Source organism: Ranitomeya variabilis, chromosome 3, assembly GCF_051348905.1.
Source record: "Ranitomeya variabilis isolate aRanVar5 chromosome 3, aRanVar5.hap1, whole genome shotgun sequence".
In the NCBI taxonomy this organism is placed as follows: Eukaryota; Metazoa; Chordata; class Amphibia; order Anura; family Dendrobatidae; genus Ranitomeya; species Ranitomeya variabilis.
In genome coordinates, this window is record NC_135234.1 from 522,638,518 (window position 1) to 522,656,633 (window position 18,116).

General features: G+C 52.4%; 1 protein-coding gene across 1 annotated transcript in view; it reads right to left on the reverse strand.

The window, feature by feature from the left end:
* TEX29 (testis expressed 29) overlaps positions 1-18,116 on the reverse strand; it is a 63,536-nt gene that overhangs the window by 33,427 nt on the left and 11,993 nt on the right. The window lies entirely within an intron of this gene.

Below are 18,116 nucleotides of genomic sequence, written 5' to 3' on the forward strand. Positions count from 1 at the left end.
CATGCATTGTGTGTTCTGGCACCTCTCCGTTATAGTCAGCAGTAACTTTTTAAGCAATTTGTAGCTCTTCTGTCAGATTGTGGCCTGCCAACATTATTTAAAAACACATAGGAAAACCAAAAAAAGCATTAAAGATTTTAAAGGGGTTGTCCTCTACTGGAGCCTGGCACAAAAAATAAAGTGTGTAGTTACCTCCCATTCTAGCACCGTTCCTGCATTCTTTCTGCTATCTCTCCCAGCAACAGGCACCAAAGCAGTGGCTGATTGGCTGATCCTGTCATGTGACCACTGGAAGACTAGTCTGGGAACTAAATATGCACCATTTATATATGCTATTAAAAAGCTTTTAGAGATGTATGTCTGCTGCCCATAAGCATAGTCACTGTGAACTATAAAATGATGATAAGATGCTGTTCATGAACTTCTGGACATTTGGTGACCTCAGATCAGGCCAGACAGGTTACCTTTGTTCCCCATATACATAAATGAGTAGTAGGTAGTGTTGAGCGATACTTTCCGATATCGGAAAGTATCGGTATCGGAAAGTATCGGCCGATACCGTAAAAATATCGGATCTAATCCGATACCGATACCCGATCCCAATGCAAGTCAATGGGACGAAAATATCGGAATTAAAATAAACCCTTTATAAACTTGTAGGTTCATTCTACATGAAGGAAAACAAGTAAGAATAATGTAGGATGTATTGGGGGACGTGGCGGAGACATTAAAGGCACAGAGGTTTAGCCCAATGTAATAGAATAGCAGGTTGTTTTTTTTTTTTATGACGTTCGGCGGTAGAAAGATTTTGATTATGTTAATTTTTTTGTATTTTGTCAGATATTGATGTTTCACTACTTCCACGCCCTTCACCTTCTTTTTTACTTCTCCCACACTTCCTTCTTCGTTATCCTCATCATCAGCTTCTTTGACATCAACTTCTTCACCTTATTCATCTTCTTCTTCATCTTCTACCTATTATTTTTTTTCTTACATTGTTCATATTCTTTTTATTTTACTATTATCTTCATCATATTCTACTTCATCATATTCTTATTTGTGACAGGCATTCCCGTAGTTGTTATCTATAAAAGTTTGAAGATTACACCTTCCGTTCTGCCTGTCACAAAACAGTTACATTTGTCCGCGTTCAGTTTGGCCTGCAGCATCAGGCTTTATCCAGGGGCACCACGAGGAGGAACGGACTCACCCCCATACACTGCTTAGTCTTCTTCTGCTTATAATTTAGATAATATTTTTTGCTCTGATATTTAGTGTTATGCTTAATGTTCTTCTGCTCTTTGTTCTGCAGCCTCTTGTTCTTCTGCTTCTCGGTCTTCCAGGTCGTCGTCGTCTCCAGGGTCGTCGTCTCCGGGGTCGTCGTCATCGGGGTGGTCTTCAGGGTCGTCGTCTCCGGGGTCGTCGTCATCGGGGTGGTCTTCGGGGTCATCGTCTCCAGGGTCGTCGTCATCACGGTGGTTGTCGTCTCTGGTGTCGTCGTCATCTTAGGGGTGGTCTTCCGGGTCATGGTGTTTAGTCTCTTGAACTTGGAAATGTAGCAGAAGGTACAAGAAGGCTGAGAAAATGCCGAGAACCAGCTGATGGAACTGGAACTCGGATGGCTACCCGAAGGTCCAAGAGCCAATGGAACTACCGAGGACCAGCTGACGTTACTGGAACCCGGTTACTAAGCAGGAGGTACCCGTGCCTGAAAGCACTACCAAGGACCACCTGACGTTGGTGGAACTCGGATACCCAGAGGGAGGCACCTAAGCCAAAGGCTCTGCCCGGAACCAGCTGACGGTACTGGAACCAGGATGGGGAGCAGAAGGTACAAGAGCAAAAGACACTGCCGAGAACCAGCTGACGGTGTTGGAACCCGGATGGGTAGCCGAAGGTCCAAGAGCCAATGGAACTACCGAAGACCAGCTGACGTTACTGGAACCCGGTTACTAAGCAGGAGGTACCCGTGCCTGAAAGCACTACCAACGACCACCTGACGTTGGTGGAACTCGGATACCCAGAGGGAGGCACCTAAGCCAAAGGCTCTGCCCGGAACCAGCTGACGGTACTGGAACCAGGATGGGGAGCAGAAGGTACAAGAGCAAGTGTCTGCGTGGCTTTTGCAGGACACGATGCCGGCTGCACAGCAGGGGAACAGCTGGCGGTGCTGAACCCCACTGACACATTGGCTGGTGTTTTTCTCTGTGCAGCTGGCAGTACCGGGCCCCAACTGGCGGTGTTAGAGCCCGGGGTGAGCAGGAGGAGGAGATGGAGCAGAGTGTAGGCCGAAGCCTGCACTGGCGGCAGCTTTGGGTCTGTTGTGCCTGCGTGGCTGTTGCAGGACACGTTGCCGGCTGCACAGCAGGGGAACAGCTGGCGGTGCTGAACCCCACTGACACATTGGCTGGTGTTTGGCTCTGTGCAGCTAGCAGTACCGGGCCCCAACTGGCGGTGTTGGAGCCCGGGCTCTGCAGGGGGAGCAGAGTGTAGGCCGAAGCCTACTTGAACCAATTTCAAAGGTAACCTTTAACCCCCCCTCAGGGGTTACAAAGTAGAAGAGCCACAGCTTATGCAGCAGTAGTGCTGCACAAGTCAAAGGTTGCTCTTTTAATTTTGCTCCTTGCACACGCTGAATGAAACACGTATAACATTTAGCCCTTTATACAGTCAAACTGTGTTGGAGGCGCGAGTTCCCTTTGTAATGAGACGCAGCACAGATGTCAAGAATCCCACCTTGGTGCTGGGTGCAGCCTCCTGAGCGTTGTTATTTGCTGTACAGGAGTCTGCGCTGTCGTGTTATCCCCTGGCCTAGCGCTGTTAGCGCTGCCCATCTTCTGACCTCATTTAATGTCGGCCGCTGCGGTTCGCGATGACCATGAATCCCAGCCCCGCGGTGTCTTAACATTGTTAAAACACTGCGGGGCTGTGATTCATGGCCTGGCGCAGCACATATGTTCGCCTCTCGCACTCGGGTCCTTACACCCGCTGCAGACTGTGCGGCGTCAGCTGATCCCTTATCGCATGCCACGGCCATGAAGCCGCACAGTCTGAAGAAGGCGGAAGGAGATGAGGGACAGGCGAACTGATGCACTGCTCATGCCCATCAATCACACCCTCGCAGTCCCAAGAAATAAGACACCGAGGGGCGTTGTGTGGGTCAGGGCGGCCGCAGAGGCGCAGGCAGCCAAACAATGATGCCAGAAGACGGGCAGCGCTACCAAGGGGGTTGCAGCGTGTCATTACAAAGGAAAGTCACACCACCGGGACGGTTAAATGGTCACACAGAGGACACATTTCAGACGTGTTTTCAGTTCCACATGTGCGAGGAGAATACGTTTATGAGCCACCTTGCACACATGCAGCATTACCGCTGTACAAGGTGGCCTTAAAAACGTACAAACGCCTGGGGGAGGGGGGACAGGTTCCCTTCAATTTCAGTTCTTGTGTCTGCGTGGCTTTTGCAGGACACGATGCCGGCTGCACAGCAGGGGAACAGCTGGCGGTGCTGAACCCCACTGACACATTGGCTGGTGTTTTTCTCTGTGCAGCTGGCAGTACCGGGCCCCAACTGGCGGTGTTAGAGCCCGGGGTGAGCAGGAGGAGGAGATGGAGCAGAGTGTAGGCCGAAGCCTGCACTGGCGGCAGCTTTGGGTCTGTTGTGCCTGCGTGGCTGTTGCAGGACACGTTGCCGGCTGCACAGCAGGGGAACAGCTGGCGGTGCTGAACCCCACTGACACATTGGCTGGTGTTTGGCTCTGTGCAGCTAGCAGTACCGGGCCCCAACTGGCGGTGTTGGAGCCCGGGCTCTGCAGGGGGAGCAGAGTGTAGGCCGAAGCCTACTTGAACCAATTTCAAAGGTAACCTTTAACCCCCCCTCAGGGGTTACAAAGTAGAAGAGCCACAGCTTATGCAGCAGTAGTGCTGCACAAGTCAAAGGTTGCTCTTTTAATTTTGCTCCTTGCACACGCTGAATGAAACACGTATAACATTTAGCCCTTTATACAGTCAAACTGTGTTGGAGGCGCGAGTTCCCTTTGTAATGAGACGCAGCACAGATGTCAAGAATCCCACCTTGGTGCTGGGTGCAGCCTCCTGAGCGTTGTTATTTGCTGTACAGGAGTCTGCGCTGTCGTGTTATCCCCTGGCCTAGCGCTGTTAGCGCTGCCCATCTTCTGACCTCATTTAATGTCGGCCGCTGCGGTTCGCGATGACCATGAATCCCAGCCCCGCGGTGTCTTAACATTGTTAAAACACTGCGGTACTGTGATTCATGGCCTGGCGCAGCACATATGTTCGCCTCTCGCACTCGGGTCCTTACACCCGCTGCAGACTGTGCGGCATCAGCTGATCCCTTATCGCATGCCACGGCCATGAAGCCGCACAGTCTGAAGAAGGCGGAAGGAGATGAGGGACAGGCGAACTGATGCACTGCTCATGCCCATCAATCACACCCTCGCAGTCCCAAGAAATAAGACACCGAGGGGCGTTGTGTGGGTCAGGGCGGCCGCAGAGGCGCAGGCAGCCAAACAATGATGCCAGAAGACGGGCAGCGCTACCAAGGGGGTTGCAGCGTGTCATTACAAAGGAAAGTCACACCACCGGGACGGTTAAATGGTCACACAGAGGACACATTTCAGACGTGTTTTCAGTTCCACATGTGCGAGGAGAATACGTTTATGAGCCACCTTGCACACATGCAGCATTACCGCTGTACAAGGTGGCCTTAAAAACGTACAAACGCCTGGGGGAGGGGGGACAGGTTCCCTTCAATTTCAGTTCTTGTGTCTGCGTGGCTTTTGCAGGACACGATGCCGGCTGCACAGCAGGGGAACAGCTGGCGGTGCTGAACCCCACTGACACATTGGCTGGTGTTTTTCTCTGTGCAGCTGGCAGTACCGGGCCCCAACTGGCGGTGTTAGAGCCCGGGGTGAGCAGGAGGAGGAGATGGAGCAGAGTGTAGGCCGAAGCCTGCACTGGCGGCAGCTTTGGGTCTGTTGTGCCTGCGTGGCTGTTGCAGGACACGTTGCCGGCTGCACAGCAGGGGAACAGCTGGCGGTGCTGAACCCCACTGACACATTGGCTGGTGTTTGGCTCTGTGCAGCTAGCAGTACCGGGCCCCAACTGGCGGTGTTGGAGCCCGGGCTCTGCAGGGGGAGCAGAGTGTAGGCCGAAGCCTACTTGAACCAATTTCAAAGGTAACCTTTAACCCCCCCTCAGGGGTTACAAAGTAGAAGAGCCACAGCTTATGCAGCAGTAGTGCTGCACAAGTCAAAGGTTGCTCTTTTAATTTTGCTCCTTGCACACGCTGAATGAAACACGTATAACATTTAGCCCTTTATACAGTCAAACTGTGTTGGAGGCGCGAGTTCCCTTTGTAATGAGACGCAGCACAGATGTCAAGAATCCCACCTTGGTGCTGGGTGCAGCCTCCTGAGCGTTGTTATTTGCTGTACAGGAGTCTGCGCTGTCGTGTTATCCCCTGGCCTAGCGCTGTTAGCGCTGCCCATCTTCTGACCTCATTTAATGTCGGCCGCTGCGGTTCGCGATGACCATGAATCCCAGCCCCGCGGTGTCTTAACATTGTTAAAACACTGCGGGGCTGTGATTCATGGCCTGGCGCAGCACATATGTTCGCCTCTCGCACTCGGGTCCTTACACCCGCTGCAGACTGTGCGGCGTCAGCTGATCCCTTATCGCATGCCACGGCCATGAAGCCGCACAGTCTGAAGAAGGCGGAAGGAGATGAGGGACAGGCGAACTGATGCACTGCTCATGCCCATCAATCACACCCTCGCAGTCCCAAGAAATAAGACACCGAGGGGCGTTGTGTGGGTCAGGGCGGCCGCAGAGGCGCAGGCAGCCAAACAATGATGCCAGAAGACGGGCAGCGCTACCAAGGGGGTTGCAGCGTGTCATTACAAAGGAAAGTCACACCACCGGGACGGTTAAATGGTCACACAGAGGACACATTTCAGACGTGTTTTCAGTTCCACATGTGCGAGGAGAATACGTTTATGAGCCACCTTGCACACATGCAGCATTACCGCTGTACAAGGTGGCCTTAAAAACGTACAAACGCCTGGGGGAGGGGGGACAGGTTCCCTTCAATTTCAGTTCTTGTGTCTGCGTGGCTTTTGCAGGACACGATGCCGGCTGCACAGCAGGGGAACAGCTGGCGGTGCTGAACCCCACTGACACATTGGCTGGTGTTTTTCTCTGTGCAGCTGGCAGTACCGGGCCCCAACTGGCGGTGTTAGAGCCCGGGGTGAGCAGGAGAAGGAGATGCAGCAGAGTGTAGGCCGAAGCCTGCACTGGCGGCAGCTTTGGGTCTGTTGTGCCTGCGTGGCTGTTGCAGGACACGTTGCCGGCTGCACAGCAGGGGAACAGCTGGCGGTGCTGAACCCCACTGACACATTGGCTGGTGTTTGGCTCTGTGCAGCTAGCACATCTGGGCCCCAACTGGCGGTGTTAGAGCCCAGGGTCAGGAGGAGAGGGAGCAGAGTGTAGGCCGAAGCCTGCACTGGAGCAAGTTGAAAGGGAAACTTTAACCCCCCCCCCCAGGCGTTTGTAGCTGAAAGAGCCATTGTGTACAGCACTAATGCTGGAAAAGGTAAACTTAGCTCTTTTAATTATGGTCCTTGCACATGCTGAACCTAACACTTATAAAAAGTGTCCCCTCCTACCGTGATACCGTCCGGTAGGTGGAACTTTCCTTTGTGATGTGACGCAGCACAGCCGTCATTCTTACCCCCTTGGCGCCATGCGCCGCCTCCTCAGCGTTGTTTGAATCAGTCCCGGAGCCTGCGCTGTTAGGTTAGCCCTTAGCCATGCACATATTTTGCGCTGCCCGTCTTCTGACATCATTTGGTGTCAGGCTGGCTGCGCCTGTGCGGCCGCGCTGGCAGAGAGCCCGCCTCGTACTGTCTTCTGATTTAATCCCACTGGGGGCCTGAGATCCATGGACATGCGCAGTGCATATCTGAACCTCCACCTCTCACTCATCTCCCTACGGCTTCTTCTGACTGTGCGGTGTCACGGCCGTGGCATGCTATTAGGGACCAGCTGACACCGCACAGTTTCTCCGCAGGCTCCGGGACTGATTCAAACAACGCTGAGGAGGCGGCGCACGGCGCCAAGGGGGTAAGAATGACGGCTGTGCTGCGTCACATCACAAAGGAAAGTTCCACCTACCGGACGGTATCACGGTAGGAGGGGACACTTTTCATAAGTGTTAGGATCAGCATGTGCAAGGAGCACCACGAAAAGAGGCACTTTTTCCCTTTGCATCATTACTGCTGCACAAGGTGGCTCCTTCAGTAACAAACGCCTGGGGGGGGGGGGGACAGGTTCCCTTAAATTTAACTTGTTGTGCCTGCGTGGCGGTCGCAGTACACGTTGCCGGCTGCACAGCAGGGGAACAGCTGGCGGTGCTGAACCCCACTAACACATTGGCGAGGTGTTTTGCTCTGTGCGGACAGCACTTCTGGACGGCAACTGGCGGTGTTGGAGCCCAGGGACAGGTGGAGGAGGTGGAGGAGGTAGGAGGAGGTAGGAGGGATTGCCACACACACAGCAGGGGAACAGCTGACGTTACTGAACCCCAATAACAGAGGAGCGACTGTTGACTGTGCGTACAGCACTTCTGGACGGCAACTGGCGGTGTTGGAGCCCAGGGACAGGTGGAGGAGGAGGAGGTGGAGGAGGTAGGAGGGATTGCCACACACACAGCAGGGGAACAGCTGACGTTACTGAACCCCAATAACAGAGGAGCGACTGTTGACTGTGCGTACAGCACTTCTGGACGGCAACTGGCGGTGTTGGAGCCCAGGGACAGGTGGAGGAGGAGGAGGTAGGAGGGATTGCCACACACACAGCAGGGGAACAGCTGACGTTACTGAACCCCAATAACAGAGGAGCGACTGTTGACTGTGCGTACAGCACTTCTGGACGGCAACTGGCGGTGTTGGAGCCCAGGGACAGGTGGAGGAGGAGGAGGTGGAGGAGGTAGGAGGGATTGCCACACACACAGCAGGGGAACAGCTGACGTTACTGAACCCCAATAACAGAGGAGCAACTGTTGACTGTGCGTACAGCACTTCTGGACGGCAACTGGCGGTGTTGGAGCCCAGGGACAGGTGGAGGAGGAGGAGGTGGAGGAGGTAGGAGGGATTGCCACACACACAGCAGGGGAACAGCTGACGTTACTGAACCCCAATAACAGAGGAGCGACTGTTGACTGTGCGTACAGCACTTCTGGACGGCAACTGGCGGTGTTGGAGCCCAGGGACAGGTGGAGGAGGAGGAGGTGGAGGAGGTAGGAGGGATTGCCACACACACAGCAGGGGAACAGCTGACGTTACTGAACCCCAATAACAGAGGACGGACTGTTGACTGTGCGTACAGCACTTCTGGACGGCAACTGGCGGTGTTGGAGCCCAGGGACAGGTGGAGGAGGAGGTATTGCCACACACACAGCAGGGGAACAGCTGACGTTACTGAACCCCAATAACAGAGGAGCGACTGTTGACTGTGCGTACAGCACTTCTGGATGGCAACTGGCGGTGTTGGAGCCCAGGGACAGGTGGAGGAGGAGGAGGTGGAGGAGGTAGGAGGGATTGCCACACACACAGCAGGGGAACAGCTGACGTTACTGAACCCCAATAACAGAGGAGGGACTGTTGACTGTGCGTACAGCACTTCTGGACGGCAACTGGCGGTGTTGGAGCCCAGGGACAGGTGGAGGAGGAGGAGGTAGGAGGGATTGCCACACACACAGCAGGGGAACAGCTGACGTTACTGAACCCCAATAACAGAGGAGCGACTGTTGACTGTGCGTACAGCACTTCTGGACGGCAACTGGCGGTGTTGGAGCCCAGGGACAGGTGGAGGAGGAGGAGGTGGAGGAGGTAGGAGGGATTGCCACACACACAGCAGGGGAACAGCTGACGTTACTGAACCCCAATAACAGAGGAGCGACTGTTGACTGTGCGTACAGCACTTCTGGACGGCAACTGGCGGTGTTGGAGCCCAGGGACAGGTGGAGGAGGAGGAGGTGGAGGAGGTAGGAGGGATTGCCACACACACAGCAGGGGAACAGCTGACGTTACTGAACCCCAATAACAGAGGAGCGACTGTTGACTGTGCGTACAGCACTTCTGGACGGCAACTGGCGGTGTTGGAGCCCAGGGACAGGTGGAGGAGGAGGAGGTGGTAGGAGGGATTGCCACACACACAGCAGGGGAACAGCTGACGTTACTGAACCCCAATAACAGAGGAGGGACTGTTGACTGTGCGTACAGCACTTCTGGACGGCAACTGGCGGTGTTGGAGCCCAGGGACAGGTGGAGGAGGAGGAGGTGGAGGAGGTAGGAGGGATTGCCACACACACAGCAGGGGAACAGCTGACGTTACTGAACCCCAATAACAGAGGAGGGACTGTTGACTGTGCGTACAGCACTTCTGGACGGCAACTGGCGGTGTTGGAGCCCAGGGACAGGTGGAGGAGGAGGAGGTGGAGGAGGTAGGAGGGATTGCCACACACACAGCAGGGGAACAGCTGACGTTACTGAACCCCAATAACAGAGGAGGGACTGTTGACTGTGCGTACAGCACTTCTGGACGGCAACTGGCGGTGTTGGAGCCCAGGGACAGGTGGAGGAGGAGGAGGTGGAGGAGGTAGGAGGGATTGCCACACACACAGCAGGGGAACAGCTGACGTTACTGAACCCCAATAACAGAGGAGGGACTGTTGACTGTGCGTACAGCACTTCTGGACGGCAACTGGCGGTGTTGGAGCCCAGGGACAGGTGGAGGAGGAGGAGGTAGGAGGGATTGCCACACACACAGCAGGGGAACAGCTGACGTTACTGAACCCCAATAACAGAGGAGCGACTGTTGACTGTGCGTACAGCACTTCTGGACGGCAACTGGCGGTGTTAGAGCCCAGGGACAGGTGGAGGAGGAGGAGGTGGAGGAGGTAGGAGGGATTGCCACACACACAGCAGGGGAACAGCTGACGTTACTGAACCCCAATAACAGAGGAGGGACTGTTGACTGTGCGTACAGCACTTCTGGACGGCAACTGGCGGTGTTGGAGCCCAGGGACAGGTGGAGGAGGAGGTGGTGGAGGAGGTAGGAGGGATTGCCACACACACAGCAGGGGAACAGCTGACGTTACTGAACCCCAATAACAGAGGAGCGACTGTTGACTGTGCGTACAGCACTTCTGGACGGCAACTGGCGGTGTTGGAGCCCAGGGACAGGTGGAGGAGGAGGAGGTGGAGGAGGTAGGAGGGATTGCCACACACACAGCAGGGGAACAGCTGACGTTACTGAACCCCAATAACAGAGGAGGGACTGTTGACTGTGCGTACAGCACTTCTGGACGGCAACTGGCGGTGTTGGAGCCCAGGGACAGGTGGAAAAGCAGAGGAACACAATGTAGGCCGAAGCCTGAGAAAGTCGAAAGGGAACCTTTAACCCTCCACCAAGGCGTTTGTAGCTGAAAGAGCCAGCTTGTGCAGCACAAAAGATGCAAAAGGAAAAGGTGGCTCTTTTCATCACGCTCCTTGCAAACACAGAACTAAACACTTATAAAATGTGTCCCCTGAAACCGTGAAACCGTCCTGGAGGTGGGACTTTCCTTCGTAATATGACGCAGCACAGCCGTCATTCCTACCCCCCGGCGCCGCGCCCCGGCTCCTCAGCGTTGTTTGATTCCGTCCCGGAGCCTGCGCTGTTAAGTTATCCCTTGGCCAGGCACACTTAGCGCTGCCCATCTTCTGACATCATTTGGTGTCAGGCTGGCTGCGCCTGTGCGGCCGCGCTGGCCGAGAGCCCGCCTCGCAGTGTCTTCTGATTTTATCCCACTGGGGGCCTGGGATCCATGGCCATGCGCAGTGCATATCCTCGCCTCTCACTCCCCTCCCTACGGCTTCTTAAGACTGTGCGGTGTCACGACCGTGGCATGCTATTAGGGACCAGCTGACACCGAACAGTCTGAAGAAGCCATAGGGAGATGAGTGAGAGGTGGAGGTTCAGATATGCAATGCGCATGTCCATGGATCCCAGGCCCCCAGTGGGATTAAATCAGAAGACACTGCGAGGCGGGCTCTCGGCCAGCGCGGCCGCACAGGCGCAGCCATCCTGACACCAAATGATGCCAGAAGACGGGCAGCGCTAAGTGTGCCTGGCCACGGGATAACATAACAGCGCAGGCTCCGGGACGGAATCAAACAACGCTGAGGAGCCGGGGCGCGGCGCCGGGGGGGTAGGAATGACGGCTGTGCTGCGTCATATTACGAAGGAAAGTCCCACCTCCGGGACGGTTTTACGGTATCAGTGGACACATTTTATAAGTGTTAAGTTCTGCGTGTGCAAGGAGCTAAACCAAAATAGCTACCTTTTCCTTGTGCAGCATTACTGCTGCACAAGGTGGCTCTTTCAGTAACAAACGCCTTTGGGGGGGGGGACAGATTCCCTTACATTTCAGTTGTTGTGTCAGCGTGGCGGTCGCATGACACATTGCCGGCTACACAGCTGGGGATCAGCTGACGTTACTGAAACCCAATAACACTGGGTCGTATGTTTTGACTGTGCAGACGGCACTTCTGAGCCTCAACTGGCGGTGTTGGAGCCCAGGAATTTAAGTTCAGGTGGTAGAAAGATGAACACAACAGGAGACCTGGATACTGTAGACAGTGACCTAATTATTTAATCAGGAGGAGGAGTGGCAAATTCCTGCGAGATCCAGGCCTTGTTCATTTTCAGGAAAGTAAGCCGGTCAACGTTATCGGAGGATAGTCGCATGCGACGGTCAGTTAGTACACCACCTGCAGCACTAAAGACACGTTCCGATAATACACTGGCCGCAGGGCAAGACAGCACCTCCAATGCATACTGGCTTAGCTCTGGCCATGTATCCAGCTTTGAGACCCAAAACTTGAAAGGGGAAGAGCCGTCTGGGAGTACAGCAAGAGGGCAAGACATGTAGTCTGTCACCATCTGACGGAACCGTTGCCTCCTGCTGACTGGAGCCGTCTGTGATGGTGTAGACTTTTGTGGGGGGCAAAGAAAACTGTGCCACAGTTGGGCCATACTGGTCTTGCCTTGGGCAGAGGCACTGCTTCTGCTCCCTCTTTGTGCAGAGCCTCCACCACTGCCTGGACGCACTGAGCTGCTTTGGAATGCACTAGCAGCACTTCTCTCAGTTGGAATGGAGAAGATGATGGAATTGACCAGTGTGTCTTGGTACTCCCGCATTTTTCGCTCCCGGTTCAACGGTGTGATGAGGCTTTCTACGTTGTCCCGGTAGCGAGGATTGAGGAGGGTGAACACCCAATAATCAGACATGTTGAGAATGTGGGCGATGCGGCGGTCGTTTCTCAGGCACTGCAGCATGTAATCCACCATGTGCTGCAGACTGCCAACTGCCCAAGAAACGCTGTCCCCTGCTGGAGGCGTGGTCTCTGCCCGCTCGTCATCACCCCACCCTCGCTGTACACACTGAGTACTGGACAATTCGGTAACTCCCTCCTCTGGACGGATGTCTTCCTCCTCCATTGACTCCTCCTCATCCTACTCACAAACTGTCCCCTGCCTATGCGTTTGTGAGGAACCACGTGGCGCTGACTGTCCAGAAGATGATGGAAATGGTGAATCCTCATCCTCCACCTCTTCCACAACATCATCCCTTAGCGCTTGCAGTGATTTTTCAAGCAGGCAGATAAGGGGGAAAGTCATGCTGACTAGTGCATCATCTGCACTCGCCATCCGCGTGGAATAATCAAAGGGACGCAAAACCTGGCAGACGTCATTCATAGTGGCCCACTCTGTGGTTGTGAAGTCTGTACGGCGCTGAGTGCGACTTCTTTGCGCCTGAAGCAGCTGGTACTCCATTACAGCTTGCTGCTGCTCACACAACCGCTCCAACATATGTAACGTGGAATTCCACCTGGTAGGTAGGTCACATATGATGCGATGTTCCGGCAGGCGGTGTCGGCGCTGCAGAGCCGCAATGCGCGCTTTTGCCGTGCTGGAACGCCGCAAGTGAGCACACTCTAGGCGGACCTTGTGCAGCAGTGCATCAAGATCCGGATAGTCCCTCAAAAAGCTCTGCATGACCAAATTGAGCACATGTGCCAGACATGGGATGTGAGTGAGGTTGCCGAGGCCCAGAGCTGCCACCAGATTTCGGCCATTATCACACACTACCATGCCTGGCTGGAGATTTGCTGGCACAAACCACACATCGCTCTCCTGCTTGATGGCATTCCAGAGCTCCTGCGCTGTGTGGCTACGATTCCCCAAAAAAATTAATTTCAACACGGCCTGTTGACGTTTGGCCACGGCTGTGCTCATGTCGGTCGTAACAGGTACACGTTCATCACGGGTCCATGTGGAGGTGGACTGTGACGGCTCCTGCAGCGATGATTCTGAGGAACTGGTGTAAGAGGAGGAGTCAATGCGTACAGAATGGATTCCTGCAATCCTTGGAGTGGGCAGGACACGTCCTGCGCCACTCGCACGGTCTGTACCCGGCTCAACGACATTAACCCAATGGGCAGTGCGGGAAAGGTATCGCCCCTGTCCATGTTGACTGGTCCACGCATCAGTGGTGAGGTGGACCTTGCTACTGACGGCGTTCAGTAGCGCGTGTTTTATGTGTCCCTCCACATGCTTGTGCAGGGCAGGGACGGCTTGCCTGCTGAAGTAAAAGCGGCTGGGCACATTGTACTGTGGGACTGCCAATGACATCAAGTCACGGAAGCTGTCAGTCTCCACCAGCCTGAATGACAGCATTTCCAGTGAAAGAAGTTTGGCAATGCCTGCAGTCAGAGCCTGTGCTCGTGGGTGGTTTGACGAGAAAGGCCGCCTTTTCTCCCATGCCTGTACTACCGATGGCTGTAGACTGGGCTGGGAGTGTGTGGATGACTGGGAAAGTGGTGCTGCGGGTGGAATTACAGCGGGTCTCTGGACAACAGGGCCAGAGGTTCTTCCACGGCGATCCTGGGAGGAAGCCGAACCAGCTGCGTGTGAGCTAGAGGAAGAGGCAACACGAGCTGAAGAGGTGGTAGCTGCCGCTGTTGGTTGGCCTAGCTCTTCAGTGTGTTTTTCTAACTCCGCCGGGTGCCTGTTGCGCACATGTTTCCACATGTTGGAGGTATTGAGGTTGCTGACATTTTTCCCTCTTTTGACTTTTTGATGACACACCTTGCATCTGACATAGCAAATGTCATCTGCAACTGTGTCAAAAAAGGACCAGGCACTGCAAGTCTTGGGAGCGCCCTTTTTGGCTTTTGGAAGAGACGTGCTCCTAACGGGTGCCAAAGCGGAGGCTGCAGGATCCGCAGTCTTCCCCCTCCCTCTCCCTCTTTGGGCCGTACGGGGAATCTCTTCCTCAGAGCTGCTCCCACCACCTTCCTGTCCCTCACGCCAAGATGGGTCAAGGACCTCATCATCTACACTACCCTCTGCCCCCAACTGCTCCTCCTGGGTAGTCTCAGCAGCAGAGCACGCACCAGTAAGTGGCACCTGAGTGTCATCATCAGCTGATGCGGCCTGCGATGTGGTGACCGGAGCCACTGGCCCACCCGCCTCTTCAGAGGAAGAGAGAAAAAGCTGTTGGGCATCACTGCACCCTGCCTCTTCTTCCATTTCTCCAATGCTGCTTGGCTGGCCCCCTGTTTCCAAGCCAAGAGATTCAGAGAACAGAAGTAGAGACGGCTCCTGTCCTGGGCTCTCTGTCTGCCTGGGCAATTTGGCAGGTGGTGAAGAGACAGATGGCTGCTCTCCAGTGCTCTGTGTCTGAGAGGATGTGGCACTAATTGAAGTTGATGCATTAGCTGCCATCCATCCGACAACGGCTTCAATTTGTTCTTCACGCAGCAGCGGTGTACGGCGCTCTGACACAAAGCTGCGCATGAACGACTGTTGCCTGGTGAATGTGGGTGCTGATGAGTCACCGGTGCCCGCAGCAGGCACAGAATCCCCACGTCCCCTCCCTGCTCCGCGCCCACGCCCACGTGCCTTACTCACTGCCTTCTTCATCTTGGTTGACTGATAAAGATAAGCAGAAAAGTACTAACGGCTTTGTGTGCTTATTCCTGAGCAACTCCTCCTAACAGGTATAAGAAACACTAATTTTCTAAAGTGTGGACTAGACTTTAATATGAGCTAATGTGGCCTACACAAATGTAAAGTGGTGTAACTGGTGTGTTTGGTGAACTTTATTATTTATTTATTTTTGGGGGGCTGAACTGACAACGGATAGAGCTGCAGTCACACGGAGACCGTGCAGACAGACGTAAACGGCGCTGCAAGGTCCAAAAACCCTCCTCTACGTTATCCTATGTAGTGTTTTTCCACAAGTTAGCTGGAGACGGGTGGAAAGACACTAATAGGAATTTTATGAAAAAATGTGCAGCAGCCTGCACTACTTAAAACAAAATGAAAATTGATTTGGCGGTATGACGCAGTGAACAACCCTGAGCTGGAGACAACCAGGCTACGGCTGCTCACAGACTACAGGGCGAGCTGCAGTCACACGGAGACCGTGCAGACAGCCGTAAACGGCGCTGCAAGGCCCAAAAACCCTCCTCTACGTTATCCTATGTAGTGTTTTTCCACAAATTAGCTGGAGACGGGTGGAAAGACACTAATAGGAATTTTTTGAAAAAATGTGCAGCAGCCTGCACTACTTAAAACAAAATGAAAATTGATTTTTCGGTATGACGCAGTGAACAACCCTGAGCTGGAGACAACCAGGCTATGGCTGCTCACAGACTACAGGGCGAGCTGCAGTCACACGAAGACCGTGCAGACAGCCGTAAACGGCGCTGCAAGGCCCAAAAACCCTCCTCTACGTTATCCTATGTAGTGTTTTTCCACAAATTAGCTGGAGACGGGTGGAAAGACACTAATAGGAATTTTTTGAATAAATTAGCAGCAGACTACACTACTTGAAAAAAAAAAAAAAAAAGAACAGTATGAGGCAATGAACCACCCTCCCTGAACTGAATACAACCAGCTATGGATGGCCTATGTGGCTGCACTCAGACTAGAGAGTGGGCTGCACTCACACACACACACACACAGACCTTGCAGATCGCTGTGAAAACAGCGCTACAAGGCAAAAGCTAGGTGAATAGTAGGTGAACACAGCGGTTGCTAAATTAGCCTTTGGAAAGCACAAAGAAGCAAATCGCTATCTCTAAACTGTCCCTCAGTCAGCAAACAGCGTCCTGTCACTAACTGAATTCACAGCAGAGTGATCGCAAAATGGCGCCAGCGACTTTTAAACTGCATCATGACATCATTTCAGCAGCCAATCACAGCCTTGCCAGTAGTTTCATGCCCTCCATGCTAAACAGGATGTGCCCACACTTGGAATCATTCTCATTGGCTGAATTTCTGCATTTTGAATCTGGGAACTTCCGATTCCGGTATCCGATACGCGGCAAGTATCGGAATCCCGGTATCGGAATTCCGATACCGCAAGTATCGGCCGATACCCGATACTTGCGGTATCGGAATGCTCAACACTAGTAGTAGGCACATAAAGACTTTTGGTAAGTACTAATCACTATATACTGGGAACACCGCATGAGTCTAGTTATTTAGGAGATGCTCCAGTCATACAGTAATAACAATTTAGTCATTTTTAAATTTGTACAGTTGCCTACATTTGCCCACTTTTTCTGCTTCCAACCAACTTCACAAACTGACTGTTCACCAAGTAGTTCAATCAGGGGAGGATCAACTTCAAGTCAAATTTCCTCAAATTCGCAAGTCACTGACAATCTGAACACTTTACGATTTTGTTCGCAAAGATCGAAAAAAAATGCCTGGTGCAATGTCACACACTACTGGAGAGGTAGAGAGCAGGCTAATGACGTCAGGAATAAATGTGAAGGCTTCACCAAAATGCCCTGCAAATATCACATCACATAGTCTCTCGGAGCTCACCAGGGGGACCATTATAGCTGGCACAAAACATGAGGAGCACCATTTTAGGATTTAACAGCATAGGGATAGAAGGTCAGAGTATACAGCTTACTCTACATAGTGATAGAAAAAGGTCACAGCCACCACAATATTTCAGTGTAGGCACCATGCATGTAGAAAAATTAATTTAGAAAAATACATGTTGCCAACAGTAACCCTATGTGGGGCTGCATGAGTGCTGCTGGTGTCAGGAAACAACATTTAATTAATATTATGAATTCATAGACGTGCACTTTTCCAGATCTATTGTATTTCTGAAGAAGAGGATAAAAGTGATTCAGTGGCCAAATATGTGTCCTGTTCTGAGCCCAACTGAAACACTTATGGGGAATTGTGAAGTGACAGACATGTCGCCAACTTGTCCATCCCATGCCTTGAAGAGGTTATACAAAATACTAGATGTCGTAGTTATTTTATATGGGATTTATTCATTTTTGCATCAACTAATTTAAGTAAAATCGAAGATTTTGTACTTTAAGTTTTATTATTAACATTACTAACGTGACGGGTTAAACAAATGCTCCATGAAACTCAATAAAAATGTTGGAAATTGATCATGCATTTAGTGAGATAATGATTAAAATCTTACTTTTAGTTATGCTGAGCACTGTATGTATATATGTGTGTGTGTGTGTATATATATATATATATATATATATATATATATATATATATAAATATATATATACAGGGTGGGCCATTTATATGGATACACCTAAATAAAATGGGAATGGTTGGTGATATCAACTTCCTGTTTGTGGCACATTAGTATATGGGAGGGGGAAACTTTTCAAGATGGGTGGTGACCATGGTGGTCATTTTGAAGTCTGTCATTTTGGATCCAAAGTTATTTTTTTCAATGGGAAGAGGGTCATGTGCCACATCAAACTTATTGAGAATTTCACAAAAAAAACAATGGTGTGCTTGGTTTTAACATAACTTTATTCTTTCATGAGTTATTTACAAATTTATGACCACTTAAAAATGTGTTCAAAGTGCTGCCCATTGTGTTGGATTGTCAATGCAATGCTTCAGATGACCCCAAAGATAAAAGTCTAAGGGGGTCAGATCGGGAGACCTTGGTGGCCATTCAACAACAACCAATCCAC